Raw genomic sequence first — 15,487 nt, forward strand, 5'->3', positions numbered from 1 at the left:
TAATGAATAAGCCTCAGGTTGAAGGAAATGCATATTTACGCCAGTAGAGGGCGCAGCTCAAACAAACCTTTCAGCTGTGCTGAATTGGATTAAAAAAAGAATAGGATACAAGAAAAGGAAGTTCAACACTCTTATTTCTAAATCTAAAGTAATTTTACTTATTAGTACGATTGAATTGGATCATTGAAAGTCAGCAGCAAAGATATTGGTTATTAAAGTGAGATTAAATACATAAAGTATATTTGTGTAATTTAATATAGTTAATTATTACAAGTTTGCGTAAAGTTCTTAGATTGAGTTTCAGTGTTTTTATTCATTTTGAGGAATACTGAATGTTTTTGTGCAAGTGAGATGAGTAAATACATGTTCACATTTAGTCTAAAACTACAATAACCATCATGTTCACACAGCGCACATAACACCTCTGCACTTTATTTCTCGGACGATATCGTTCTGTTTATTATAAGCGCACACTGAATTTTGTCTCAAGCTCTTTAAAGCAGGATGGATTCTGATTGGCTGTCACTGTTCATCATTCATCAACTGGAAAATAATATTGTTCTGAAAATGATTCCAACAATTTCGTTCCTCTGTGTTGTTTTCGTTATAGTCGTGATGAGGACTGTGCTCTTATTTTATTTTTAGAACTATATATTTATCGTTATCATTATAGTTATTGTTCTTGGTGTGAACGGGTCTGTACATCAGTTAATATCAGGATTTATATGTACATTCACTGTATATAACAAAATGCAAAAAGCAACAAGTCAACCAAAAATACCTTTAAAAGCAATGATGTCATCATTTATCAGAATCATATGTATTGAGCCATTTTGTTGTATTTTGTTTTTACAGCCGACTGTCTATCTTGAGCCCTGAAACAAACGACAAATTACAGTCCCAGAGGTCAGGTTTCAATTTGACATTTAACCCAATAAAACAAATCAATGAGGCTTATTGATCGCATTTGAGCTGTGCTGAAACAGTAACGTAAACTGACCCCTTCCCAAACATAGCGTCAGTTATCGTTCCAATCTTATTATGATATCAGTTATCATGCCAAGAAGAGTAAAATCAAGCTGAATGACAAACACATTTAGAACCATCATCTACTATAAATTCAGTTAGGAAACAGTGATTACTATTGTTTTCTTATATTAGTTGTTCTTTTTGTTGTAGTTTCTAATTATTTGATAAGACATTCCAGCATCTGCCAAAAAATATAAAAATTAAGTAAATAATGATATACATTGGTGGGCCAACCACAGGTCAAGTTGAAGGTCACTCACAATCATACAAATCCATTCTTCATTTCACTTTACCACAGTCCCATAGAGATTGGTCTTTATGAGAGGACTGTCCTAAAAAGAGAAAAGTCAAGACAAGTCAAATTTATTATCTCAAAGAGGAAATTTGGATTGCAGGCAGAGTGTGTAGTTTAACCATTGCTATAACTCTAAAAGACAATCAAGCCTGGCCGAAGTGAATCGTTTGGGCTGTGATATAACCAATGTCAATTCAAAAAGTAATTGCATGCCCCTTTGTAAATCCTGCAAAGTTTTATCTGGTTTGCAGTAATGCAGTTCACATTATCAAAGACCTTGTGGTGCAAATGGAAGGACACTGGGCTAGAGTATATTTTGGGAAGAGTACAATGAGAAAAGTTGGTAAAAAGAAATGTTTACTAAAATCTATTGATAAGAACACAATGCCATGTTACATGGTCACAAAACTACAGAAGTGAACAGACCTGAGTCAGGTTAGATGCTAGACATATGCTGATATTCAGTAATTCGAAATATCACGATAATGAATATACACGATACTGTTACCGTGGGCACCTCAAAATATAATTATTTATTACAAATTATTCTAATTTGTACCTGTCAGCCGTATAAAATCCACAACATTGCTGTATGCGGCATCAAAGAGGCACGCACACTATGTACACAAACCCAATGTGCATGAGAAGCACATGGCAGAACGAGTGAAAGAGACGTGCTGGATGAAAGTGCACGTTCACTCTCTGACAGCAGAAATGCAGCGGTTACCCCGGGAACCCTGCTAACAAAGCAGCTGCAGTACTATAGATTTTAAAATGCTTCAAAAAGCCATTCTTTTTTTTTTTTTTGTATTTGCAATGTTGTTCATCACAGTACCATATACTTGATACTTAAAGATTTAATTGGCTATTTATTTTCAAACTTAAACATTTTTATATTTTTATATGAACTACAACATGCCCTAAATTGATTGAAAATTATCTGATTATTTGTTATTGTTCAGTAATACTTGATGACCTAAGGCTTCATTAGTTAAAATGTTAAACGTTACCAAACTGACAATAAAAAAATACTTTTATTATAGCATTTATTAGCATTTAAAATAGCATTTATTAATCGTAGTTAATGTTAATTTCTAGTTAATGTTTATTAAAGGTCCCGTTCTTCATGATCCCATGTTTCAAACTTTAGTTAGTGTGTAATGTTGTTGTTAGAGTATAAATAAAATCTGTAAAATTTTAAAGCTCAAAGTTCAATGCCAAGCGAGATATTTTATTTAACAGAAGTCGCCTACATCGAACGGCCAGTTTGGACTACATCCCTCTACTTCCTTCTTTAATGACATCACTAAAACAGTTTTTTGACTAACCTCCGCCCACAGGAATACACAAGAGTTGCGTTTGTAGATTGTGTTTGTCGCCATTTCGTCGAAAAGCTGTTATTTTCATCCCGCAGTCCAATCACCGGGTCTGATTCCGGCTCAAATTGATAGGGTAAAATTAAAGACATGTTTACAATAACACTGAGCGCGTGCATCTCCACGTTATGGTAAGAGGCGTGACCTTTCCGGGCAAGGAGCGCTAAGCTGCTGTCGAATCACAACACAGGAACCGCTGGCACAATCAGAACTCGTTACGTATTTCTGAAGGAGGGACTTCATAGAACAAGGAAGTCATCAGCCCGTTTTTATGACAGTGGAAACAGCGGTATACAGATAAGTAAATTATGTGAAAAATACTGTTTTTTTATACACGCGAAACATGAACACATGTTATACTGCACACTATAAACACAATCAAAGCTTCAAAAAACCACGAAAAACGGGACCTTTAACATTACTAAAGTCAAAAGTTGTAATTATTATTTAATGGACCTAAAACTAACAATGATCAGTTGTATTTTTTAACTAATATTAACAAAAAAATAATACCTTCTGTAACAAATGTAGCTATTGCTCATTCTTAATCTTAGTTAATGCATTAACTAACGTTAAATAATGAGACCTTATATAGTGTTACCTGTTGTTCTTTATAATTCTTTTGCACTTTAATCTGTTTGAAACATTTTACTTTATAATTTGTGTACTGCATTATTGTATTTAATATTACTATATTTAATATTATTATATTTCTATATATCCTAATTATTGTTAATACGTAATTCATTTTTCCAGGAGCTCATTGCTTCTACGTTCAGTTAAACTGCTAACAGTGATTGTAAATTAATTGCCTAAATTATTACATTATTTGCTAACTGCATTCTTTAAATTGTGATGTTGACATGCAAAGCTGCTTTGAAATGATATGTATCGTGAAAAGCGCTATACAAATAAATGTGAATTGAATTGAAAATGTTCAGAGGTTTTTTGTTGTTATAAGAAAAATAGTTATACTATGACAACACTTTTTTTGCAACTTATTTCAATATCGTGATAATACTGTTTACCGTGATAAAAGCTTCAGCAATTATTGCAAAATGAAAATTTGATACCGTCACATGCCTATTAGATGCAATATTGAGTTTAACATTTTGCAGCTTTAAATGCTCAAGCTCCTAAAGCTGGATGGATTCCAATTGGCTGTCAATGTTTTTTATAGTTTATCGGCTATCAAAAATTGTTCAGAAGGTAATTCCAACCATGTCAGTCATCTGTGTTGTTATCGTTGTGGACTCAGCTCTTTTATTTTTAATTTATAACAACTTTTAAAACTAAATCCTATGTCTATCGTTATTGTTATCATCCTTGGTATGAATGGGCCTTTGCAGTCTTTACAATGACACTGTATGAAGGTCCTAGATTACATACTTTTCACAACAAAAAACTTTCAAAAACTGTTTTATGGAGTCTACTTTTTTTTTTGCTTTTCATTTGAAAAGACATTTTGTTAGTTGAACAACTAATATGTTTTTAAACAATCAGTGATCTATATAAATATATAGCTAATATATAGATCAGTGAGCACAATCCACTGAACGCACTGCTCTTCTACCTCTCAGATTCATTTTCATTCCTGTCAAAACTACCCCAACTAACTTAGGGTTATACAGTCACAATTTTACCACTGGAAACAACGTTAGAATACATAAACACTACTTAAATACATAAAGATAATATATACATATACATTATATATATATATATATATATATATATATATAAAATATTTTCTTTAGAATCCAGACTAAGAGAAGATCCCAGGTTTAGTTCACCCAAAAATGAAAATAATGTCATTTATTACTCACCCTCATGTCATTCTACAGACCTTCGTTCATCTTTGGAACACAAATTAAGATATTTTTGATGAAATCCGATGACTCAGTGAGGTCTGCATAGGGAGCAATGACATTTCCTCTCTCAAGATCCATAAAGGTACTAAAAATATATTTAAAACAGTTCAGACACCCGAGTTCAGTAGTTATACCTTAATATTGTAAAGCGACAAGAATATTTTTGTGCACCAAAAAAATAAAAATAAAAATAACAACTTTTCAACAATATAGTGATGGGCCAGTTTCAAAACACTGCTTCAGAGCTTTGAGAATCGAATCAGTGACTCAGATCTCCTATCAAATGGCTAAACTGCTGAAATCACGTGACTTTGGAGTCACTGATTCGATTCGCAAAGCTCCGAAGCAGTGTTTTGAAATCGCCCATCACTTTTGAAAAGTCATTATTTTGTTTTTTTGGAGCACAAAAATATTCTCGTCACTTTATAATATTAATATTAAACCACTGTACTCACATGAACTGATTTAAATATGTTTTTAGTACATTAATGGATCTTGAGAGAAGAAATGTCATTGCTGTAAATAGAGGCCTCACTGAGCCATCGGATATCATCAAAAATATCTTAATTTACATTCCGAAGATTAACGAAGGTCTTACGGGAGTAGAACGACATGAGGGTGAGTAATTAATTACATTATTTTCATTTTTGGGTGAACTAACCCTTTAAGTAAGAATAAAGAGAGATAAAACAGTGAAAAAGTATAGTAAAATTAGATATATGCTAATTTATGTAAATAAAATGAACTTGCCTCAACAATGCAGTTCCAAAACAACCAATCAAAGAGAAAGAATGTCACTGCAGGTGTCAAACGACCAATCAAATGAAAGACATAATAAAGCTGCCTTCACGTCACCTCGTATTTACCGGTATCTTGAAATGGCAACACGTGACGTTATATTCGGAGCTGTTCTTTGACTGGGAATTAAGCGTTTCCATGGCATCACTATCAACGCCTAAATTAATCTACAGCGGTCAGGTGGTACAGCGGCCACGTGGTACATGTGGGAGCTTTCAGAAAACTCCCAGCTTACAAGCTGTAATTACGACCTCTACGAGGACGTGAACGCATTTTACAAGCTAGAATCTCGTAACTACAGGAATTACGAGGCCGCGTGAACGCACCTTAAAACCGCTTTATGGAGAAAGTAGGAAAACAAAAATTCTCCCAGATCTCCTCAAAGTTTTCAAGAAGTGATTTCAACATAAAAACAAACAACTAATGAAATTAAAGTAGATGTTACCGAAACGTTCCGTTTCCGCACACCCCACATTTGAGCGAAGTTGACAACACGGAGATCGCAGATAAATAACGCTTTATTGAAGAGTACACGAATTGTTCATTTGGCTTATTTATCGGGTCTCTGGTGAGTTTTATTCAATTTTGTATTCAAAATATGTATCATTTTGTGGAATATGTTTGAATAGTGCCGTTTTTGGGCCAGTGAGACCAAGTATTGTAAGCTTGACCTGCAATTTTGGTGGAACTGACTCTATATAGTTATTCTGGAGTTAAAACTAAATATAATAATCCAAAATCTGTCAATACACAGACTGGGATTTCCCGTTAGAGATTTCAACTCGTTCACTTGCCTGGAATCTCCGTTCACGACCACGATCGCTCGCGTTCAAGATGGCGAGGCTTCTTGCTCGAGGAAGACAGAAACACCGGAACGGATTACTGCAGGAATCAGCGGAATGATTCCCCTCACGAAGACGTTTGGTGTCTGAACCGGTAAGAAGTATGGCGTTTCTTAAAGGTTTGATCTGAATTTAACAGACAAAGCAAGTTAAGAGGCTTTTAATAATTAAAGGACATAGGGACATATCTAAAAAAAAAAAAAAAAAAAAAAAGATGCAGCGACAAATGAACAGCGACACGATGCGGCCACTGCCAAAGTACACTTCGATCCGCATTGATTTAATCGCTGTCAGTGTGAACGGAACTACTTTTTAAAGAATACTCGATTATAATAAAATAATATTAAGGTAAAAATAATATAAATGCAAATAAATAAAATAATATTAAATATTTTTAATATTAAATTTTAAAAAAGCATGTTTAATTCTTAATCTATTTGTTGTTGCTAGTGGCACAGAATACCTTTGAATTTATATAATCTACCTATGGTATTTATACACAATTATTCTTAAATTGTTAGTTCACTAGAAAATTAAAATAATGTCATTAATTACTCACCCTCATGTCGTTCTACACCTGTAAGACATTTGTTCATCTTCAAGCAACATCAAGCTCTGAAGCAGTGTTATGAAATCGGCCATCGCGAGATATTGTTGAAAAGTCATTATTTTGGGGTTTTTTTTGGAGCACAAAATGTATTCTCGCCATTTTATAATATTAATATCGAACCACTTTACTCACATGAACTGATTTAAATGTTTTTTTTGTAAATGAATGGATCTTGAGAGTCTGAATGACTTTGCTCTCAATAGAGGCCTCACTGAGTCATCGGATTTTATCAACAATATCTTAATTTGTGTTCTGAAGATGAATGAAGGTCTTACGAGTGTAGAACGACATGAGAGTAATTAATGACATTATTTTCATTTTTGGGTGAACTAACCCTATAATCTTACATGGGATCAAGGATAGTGGTCACAACTAACAACATTGTTGCGAAACCTTCTCTTACTTTAAGCAGTAATTGTTTAGATGTTTTCAATCCTCTGAGTTGGCATTTCTCTAAAGAGAAACAGAGTGCTGATAGATAAGATGACATGCTGCTAGTATCTCTTGTCAACACTTCAAAGGGTACAAAAATGAAAACAATATTTTCAATTAACTTCTGTGTAGCAGTCTGGGGATGTCATAATCTGCTGTGTAATCGACTGATGAATGTTTTATTCTAGCAGAGAGTTAAGTGTGTTTTATTAATATTATTTTTGACACACATCAATGGTTTTTAATTTAAAGACTTTTTAAGCATACATCTTCTCTTATGAGATGCAAAATTATCATTATTATTTTTTTTTTTATAATAATTCTATATATTTGTCAAGCTTGGCATCAAAAACACGTGGGTGCAGTTACTTTACAACTGGTCATATATACATAAAAGGTTGCATTGCATATAAGGTTATTTTGCCAGTCTTGATAAGAAGTGACGTGACGAACCTGTTGAGCGAATAGAGCGCTGCTGACACCTAGTGGACGTAAGTTAAGATTGCATTGTTGATGCCAGTTAATTTCACAGTAAATACTTGTTATATAATGTGCATATGCATCACAGATTTGTTCATTATATAAAGTAAGCCATAGCTGTGCATTAAGAAATGACATGCATTTACATTGTGAGGGAGATGACTTTTTAAAGAAGCACTTTAATAAAATAATAATAAAAGGCCTTCATAGGCTGCCTCCTTATGTCTGCAAAGAACACAGTGTTGAGTATTAGAAACTGCTAAATAAATGAGACATCTATAACTTTATTGTTTCCATTGCATTTTGATCAATACAGTACAAAAAAAAGTTAATAATGTTGTGAATCTTTGCATAATTCAAAGAGAATATGAGAGTCTCAAGGCTAAAAGTGGCTGCATTAAATATTGAGCTGGTTTGATGTACACATTCAGTATGAAGTGCAGATTAGATCCCTTTTGCTGCAGTGAGGCTGTAGGCGGCTGGGAGACAGACATGAAAGGGTTGTCATATGAAAGGAAAGCAGACATGAACTTCCTGTGAACTTGTCTCATTTTTTGAGTATACTGGAGCCAACTGAGAGATCAGCTCTACAACCATTGCTGCTGCTAAGACAAGTTTTATTTTTCTGCCACTTTTTTTGATAAGTAGGCGGAGTGACCTTGTTAAGCTCACCGTTTTGTTGTTTTGAATTTTAGGACACAAAACTTCAAAGAAATTAGTTTTACAGAAAGTATGCATATTTCTTACTTTCATATTATTGTTATTTATTTATTTGGAGCCAATTATATGCTTAGTTATTTAGGATTATGTACCGCCTAACAGTCACTTTTCTGTAAATTTTAATGATGTAATTGTCTGAATATTGGTAAGAATGCTAAATTTCAGACAAATGTGAGCGTTTAGCATGCCGCTTCAGTACTATTTTAGTATTATTCATTTATATACATAATAGTATTTATTAATCTTTTATGTTTTTTTTTTTTTTTTTTTTTTTTGTATTTTACATTTTCGGGTTCCATTTTAATTTCAGTTTTAGTTTTAATCATTTTATGTGTATTTGTCTTTTTTATTAGATTTTTTTTATTTTGCTTTTTTTATTTCAGTTAGTTGTAATATTTCATATTTTTTAAATGAAACTTATTCATCTAATATTTTTTTTTATTTCACCTTAATTTCTATTAACAACAACAATATATAAACAATTTTTAATAGTTTTAGTTGTTGATAACACTAAACTGCTTACAAAATGCATTCGTTATTCTGTGTACTCAACACATGCTTTACTTCCTGAACTTTTAATTGTAGAGACAATATGGCATGCTAAGAGAAAAATTACAGGAGCTATCTAAAAATAAGAAAGTAAGTCTCACAAACATGTGAAGCTGATAGAAAGGCTGATATTTTCAACAAGATACATTTACAGAAAGAGAAGCTGTATAATGTCCCATGGAAATATAATGATAATGTTGGAAATATTGTAAAAATGCTGTATAATATGCTGTATAATATAGAGATCATTGGAAAAAAAGTCTGTATTGAATTATAATGAATTATTATGCAAGTAATTTCACTTTGACATGCTGTATTTCGATTATTTTAAAGGTGGTGTATGGAACAGCTGATAGAAGAACTCGACTTTAGACTATAATCCCTCACGGTTTGCTTTATGTAACACGAACATTTAGTTTTGATACCATGTGTAAACAAATTCTTTTCATTATTTTAAATTCAGATGTAGTTTTTTTTATTTTTTTTTTAGACTACTTCTGTGTTATTTTTCCATGTATGTCTTGAATGCATGACACGTCACAAAAACTAATGCCTAAATCGGAGGTTTGAATTTCCCATCAGGCAGTATAAGAACAGGTTAGTTGGTCCTGTCAGTTGGACCATCAGTTGGTCCTGTGCTACAGCGCCCTCTGGTGGTGCACATCTAGGATTGGGTATCAGATTTCCCTATTGAAACTCGTTCACAAGCTTTTCATAGACTTTTTCTTTCTAAATATGCAGTAAAATATATTGAAGAATTCATTAAAACCCTCTTAAAGGATTAGTTCACATTAGAATGAAAATTAGCCCAAGCTTTTCTCACCCTCAAGCCATCATAGGTGTATGACTTTCTTCTTTCTGATGAACACAATTGAAGTTATATTAATAAAATATCCTGACACATCCAAGCTTAATAATGTCAGTGAACGGGGGCAATGAGTCTGAAGCTCATAAAAGTGCATCCATCCATCATAAACGTACTCCACAGGGCTCCAGGGGGATAATAAAGGCCTTCTGATGCGAAGCGATGCAGTTGTGTAAGAAATATATCCATATTTGGTGGAAGCTACATACTTTATAAATTGTTAAATATGGATATTTTCCTTACATAAATGCATCGCTTCGCTTCAGAAGGATGCGTCAGGATATTTATTAATATACGATTGTGTTCATCAAAAATAAGAAGGTCATACACACCTAGGATGGCTTGAGGGTGAGTAAATCTGAGGGTAATTTCATTGTAAAGCGAACTAATCCTTTAAGAGTAATTTGTCTCATGCAGGAGTTGTGCTACACTGATCATGCTTTGTGTTTTTGATTCCCTAAAAAGAACTGGCTCATAAGTTGTCATTTATTTGTAAATCAGATTATAGTTTTCATTTGTGTGTGTGTGCGCGCATCATTTTTATTAATATTTTGTTTATAGATATTTATATTCAGTAGTGAAATTAAACATTGGTGATTTGATCAAAGGTTACTTGGCTTGAAAAGTTTGAGGAGCATTGGGTTAGACAGACCATAAAATTAAGGAAAAAATCCAGATAGATCTTATAGGTTCATTTAAGGATCAAGACAAAGCAGGAAAGAAATTTCAACTCTGAAATGAAATGAAATTAAATTAAATGAATGGCACAGCACTAGTCTTAATATTCGTTCTCTGTGATCCAGAGCTTTAGATTGTAGAGTTTAATTTGTTATTGTACTGAATGAATTTGCCTTCTTTCAAAGTAGTTTTTGTCTAAAAGTCAATGTTTGCTTCTGTCTCTTTGTATCAGATTTTTCTCCATGTATTTGCATTGCTCTCGATGCATTTATTCTCTCGTAATCGATAAACATCTGTGCACAAATGCAATTTTTTTTTCCCTTTATGTCAAAGCACAAGACAGAAGTGTGAGCGCATATGCGCATTAAACTTGATGAACCCAAGCCCTCTTTGTTAAAATAACAAGCCTGAAGTCAGTTCTGTATCTACATCAGCAGAAGGTTTGTTCTTTTCAAAAGACCTTCATACAGCAGCAAACAGCTGATTTATGTTTGCTAATCGCATTGGTCACCTAACAAGCTAAATGAATTTTATCAATTTCCTACAGATGTTCACCTAACATGATTCTTGATTCTGCTAAAGCAACCGACTGTGCCTTCAGTATTTTTATGACTCTGAAATAGGGTCTTATTTTCCTAGCTGCAAAGGCTCTTTTGCATGCTTCACAAATCTAAGTAAAAGTAAGGAGATTTAGCACTAATCTGGAATTATAACCCGGTATAAATGAAAAACCTGGGCACTGTGATGCCTAACCTAAAACTGTAGGTGTACAGAAAGGCACGATGAAGATAACTCGAACAAAGCAGTGTTTTGGAACGCATCCTGCAGGCCGTCGAGGAGTCTTTGTATTGATGCATAGATTCATTTTGTGCTTCTTTTTGCATATTTTATTAGGGTTTTTCAAAATACCTAAATCTAACTTTTGCATGCAACTTGCTATGGACATAAATAATGCCTCAAATCAAACAGCTTGAGGAAAGATGAGCTACTATTATAAATGATCGGATTTAGGATTTATGCCTGGGGGATGATAATACAGGTCAAACAATCCTATAGTTTTTACACAGATTTTTTTTATGGATTTTAAATGAATATTCTCAGTTCAGTTACGCTTAATCGACAGCATTTCTATCAAATTCATTTTGATTTATCCCTGCTTTTCTTTAAAGGGGAACTATTATGAAAAATTCACTTTTACATGGTATTTGAACATAAATGTGTGTACACAACCAGCCTAAAATGGTAAAAATCCACCCACTTCCCATAAATCATTAGCAGTGTCTCAGAATAAGTTTCTATGCGATCTGATGTCACATTGCACAGGCCCCGCCCACGACTGACAGACTCTGCCCTATTAGCATAGACCCCGCCCTCAGTGAGCTGTACACAGTCGGCCATGTTTATCTTCTCGCCAGAGCGTTTAAAGTGTTAGTTCACCCAAAAATGAAAATCCTGTAATTAATTACTCACCCTCATGTCGTTCCACACCCGTAAGACCTTTGTTAATCTTCGGAACACAAATTAAGATATTTCTGTTGAAATTCGATGGCTCCGTGAGGCCTTGATAGGGAGCAATGACATTTCCTCTCTCAAGATCCATTAATGTACTAAAAACATATTTAAATCAGTTCATGTGAGTACAGTGGTTGAATATTAATATTATAAAGCGACAAGAATATTTTTGGTGCGCCAAAAAACTAAAATAACGACTTTATTTAGTGATGGTTGATTTCAAAACACTGCTTCAGGAAGCTTCGGAGCGTTATGATTCAGCATGTCGAAGCCAAAAGTGCGTGATTTCAGCAGTTTGGCAGTTTGACACGCGATCCGAATCATGATTCGATACGCTGATTCATTACGCTCCGAAGCTTCCTGAAGCAGTGTTTTGAAATCGACCATCACTAAATAAGTCGTTATTTTGTTTGTTTTTTGGCGCACCAAAAATATTCTCGTTGCTTTATAATATTAATATTGAACCACTGTACTCACATGAACTGATTTAAATATGTTTTTAGTACATTAATGGATCTTGAGAGAGGAAATGTCATTGCTGGCTATAGAGGCCTCACTGAGCTGTTGGATTTCAACAAAAATATCTTAATTTGCATTCTGAAGATGAACGAAGGTCTTACGGGTGTGGAACGGCATGAGGGTGAGTAATTAATGACAGAATTTTCATTTTTGGGTGAACTAACCCTTTAAAAGCAGCATTCAAGTAAGAAAATATATTCTTATTAAAGCTACTAAAGTTATTCAGTCAAGAGCAGTGAGTGATTTTCTGTTTTTCTTTTGTTGATTGGTTCATATTAACAGCATAAACAGCAGTAGATACTGTATATTACGCTGCTGTCACTTTAATACACAGATCTAATATACGCATGCCATTTCTTTCCCTGCTGTTTACGTTCACAGACATAAACGACTGTTTATGTGATCTTTGTGTGTTTTTGACGTAACCTTGTGTATATTTGACAGTAACAGCAATAAGACGTGTAAGAGAACTTAGTTTAATACTCATGGGATGCACCGTCTGACAGTCAGCTTTCTGTGCACGTGCTTCAGAAAACCAGATATCAGAAGTGTAGACTGATATAACTTAAAAAAGCATGAAGAACTGCAATGTCACGTGAGCGTGACTACGATAGAGATGATAATCAAAACCGATGTTTTAGTGTTTGGCAGAGTATCCGGGGCACAAGCTGTACAGGCTCCTCCCTCTTCTGGAAAGGGGGTGGGGAGCAGCAACTCATTTGCATTTAAAGATACACACATGGAAACAGCATGTTTTATCTTACACACAAAAATGGGCATTTACAACATGATATAATAAATGATCTGTGGGGTATTTTGAGCCGAAACTTCACAAACACATCTGGAGACACCAGAGACTTATATTACAATCTTGTGAAAAGGGGCATTATGGGTCACTTTTCAAGAAAGTTTTTTTTTTTTAGTTTTTAAGTGTTTTTTAAGTCGTAAACATTAAAACACTCGGTAACACTTTATTTTAGGGTATTTTAACTACAGTGGTTGCTTATTATCATGCATATTACTAGAATATTGGCTATTTATTAGTACTTATAAAGCACAAATTAATGCCTTATTCTACATGACCATATTCTACATTCTTAATCCTACCCAATACCTAAACTTAAATAATCACTTTCCTTTTCCATTTAAAGTTATATACAATTTTATAACTTGCCATGACAATGCAATGCCTCAAACCCTAAATGACTATAAAAATGATGACTTTACAGCTTAAATAACAAGTTTTAACAGTAAAAATGTATCTAATACATTCTTCTCATTTCTGTTTTTAAAATCCTACAAAAATCCATTCCATTTTCTTCTATTGTAAGTGCCTCACTGTGACCTCCATTTTTCAAAGCAAATGAGCGACAAGTCAAAACAAAACTTTTTTTTTTCTTTTTTTTTGGGTAATTAATATTATTCCACAAATGCTGTCAGTTCAGTTTAACTTGTACAAAACCAGAATATTTCTTTAAGTTTGGATAGAACCACCTGTAAATATCATATATGCACACAATTGTGTTGTAGAGAGTGGGATAAAGACAAAAAAGATGTTTAAAAAAAAAAATCATTACGTTGAGTTCACTTGATTGACTAAACAAACACTAAAATATAAGTTAATTTAACTTAATGTATATGAGTTTACAGTACCAATATGATCTGCTTGTTTGTTTTCATGAAACGGAGGCGTTCAAGTGGCCTAGCCTCAACATCTGCAAGGTCTTTTTCCCAGCTTCCCTCACCTCATCTCCCCTGGCACATAATAACAGCTTCATTGCTGGTTTGCAGCAGCCTCTGGATTGTGTCTCTGTGATTTGCAAGTCTCTGGGGGCCTAAACCCTAGACTTCCTTTTGACCTCCTTTCCTCTACCCCTTTAAAACTGCCCCGCCCATGATCCCCAGAATCCATCTACTAAGACTGTCAGACCTAAAGACCCAGCCAAAACAAGCGGCCTCTGTGTCAGAGTCCCAAGTTTTCTTCCTGTGAGTACTTACGCCCAGATGCACAATATGAGCCTATGTGCTCCACATCTGTATAATGACACACATGGCGATCTGTTATTCTTCCCCATAATGACCAGGACCTCAGATTAGACCTCTAAACATCAGCTACCTCCTTAAAAGGCATTTATTTTCCCTTTAGTCTAGCCGCCACACTGAATTTCAACACTGAGGATATATTGTTTGCTTTAGGCTTTTACTTCGGGAGTTTTTGCTTTTTTTGTAATGTCACCATGCTATCGCGCGTATACATGTTGTCTTAGTATGCTTGGGAAACTAAACGCAGCTGTCTAGTCTATGAGTGACAGAGATTCTTTGTGAACCGGAGGTATGTGGACACCGGTGGAATGTGAGATCTTCATCTAAACCAAACCAATTACAAAATAGCAAAGAAGTTTGAGTGTCGTTAGTGGAATATGTTTTAAACAATATTCATGTAATACATTTTAAATGGCATCAAAGTAAACAACAGCACAGTTTCATCATCTCCAGGATTTTAATAGTACTGGTCCAATTGGGTCAGTGGTTTTGGTTTTTACTTGCTCTGTAAACATTTTCAAACCCCATCACAAATTGTATATGTGTTATTTTTTATCATATCATTTGTATATGTGTTTATTTTTTTATCATTTTTTTCTTTATAATCATGACTTCATGACTATTCATAGTAATTTTTGCAATGTTTGACGGCCTCATCAATGTTGCAAATTGCTGAATTGTCAGTGAATTGTGTTTGCAATGCAGAGAAAATAAAGAAATAAATGTACAAGACTGATAATAAATAGGGTTGCAAAATTCCAGGAATTTTCAAGGCTGGAAACTTTCCATGGGAATTAAAGGGAATGTATGGGAATAAACGGGAATAAACAGAGAATTTGCAAAATAGCAGGTTAGCCTATAACAGAGA

General features: G+C 34.0%; 1 protein-coding gene and 1 long non-coding RNA gene across 4 annotated transcripts in view; one reads left to right on the plus strand and one right to left on the minus strand.

Annotated features, from left to right (window-relative positions):
• Positions 1–1,363, minus strand: part of LOC125264397 (transmembrane channel-like protein 3) — a 50,410-nt gene extending 49,047 nt beyond the window's left edge. For 2 of the 3 annotated variants that reach the window (XR_007184076.1, XM_048183667.1), the window contains exons 1-2: positions 1,290–1,363; positions 782–875 (exon numbers count right to left, since the gene is read on the minus strand). The gene's annotated coding sequence lies outside the window, so the exon portion shown is untranslated. The remainder of the gene's footprint in view (positions 1–781; positions 876–1,289) is intronic. The other variant, XM_048183668.1, reaches the window with a different exon arrangement.
• A 4,243-nt stretch (positions 1,364–5,606) lies between these two features.
• On the plus strand, positions 5,607–15,231 carry LOC125264399. The gene is made up of 3 exons (XR_007184077.1): positions 5,607–5,937; positions 6,124–6,305; positions 14,266–15,231. It is a non-coding gene; the product is annotated as an uncharacterized LOC125264399 (long non-coding RNA).
• The last annotated feature ends 256 nt before the right edge of the window (positions 15,232–15,487 follow it).

This window comes from Megalobrama amblycephala, linkage group LG3 (genome assembly GCF_018812025.1).
Source record: "Megalobrama amblycephala isolate DHTTF-2021 linkage group LG3, ASM1881202v1, whole genome shotgun sequence".
NCBI classification, from domain to species: domain Eukaryota; kingdom Metazoa; phylum Chordata; class Actinopteri; order Cypriniformes; family Xenocyprididae; genus Megalobrama; species Megalobrama amblycephala.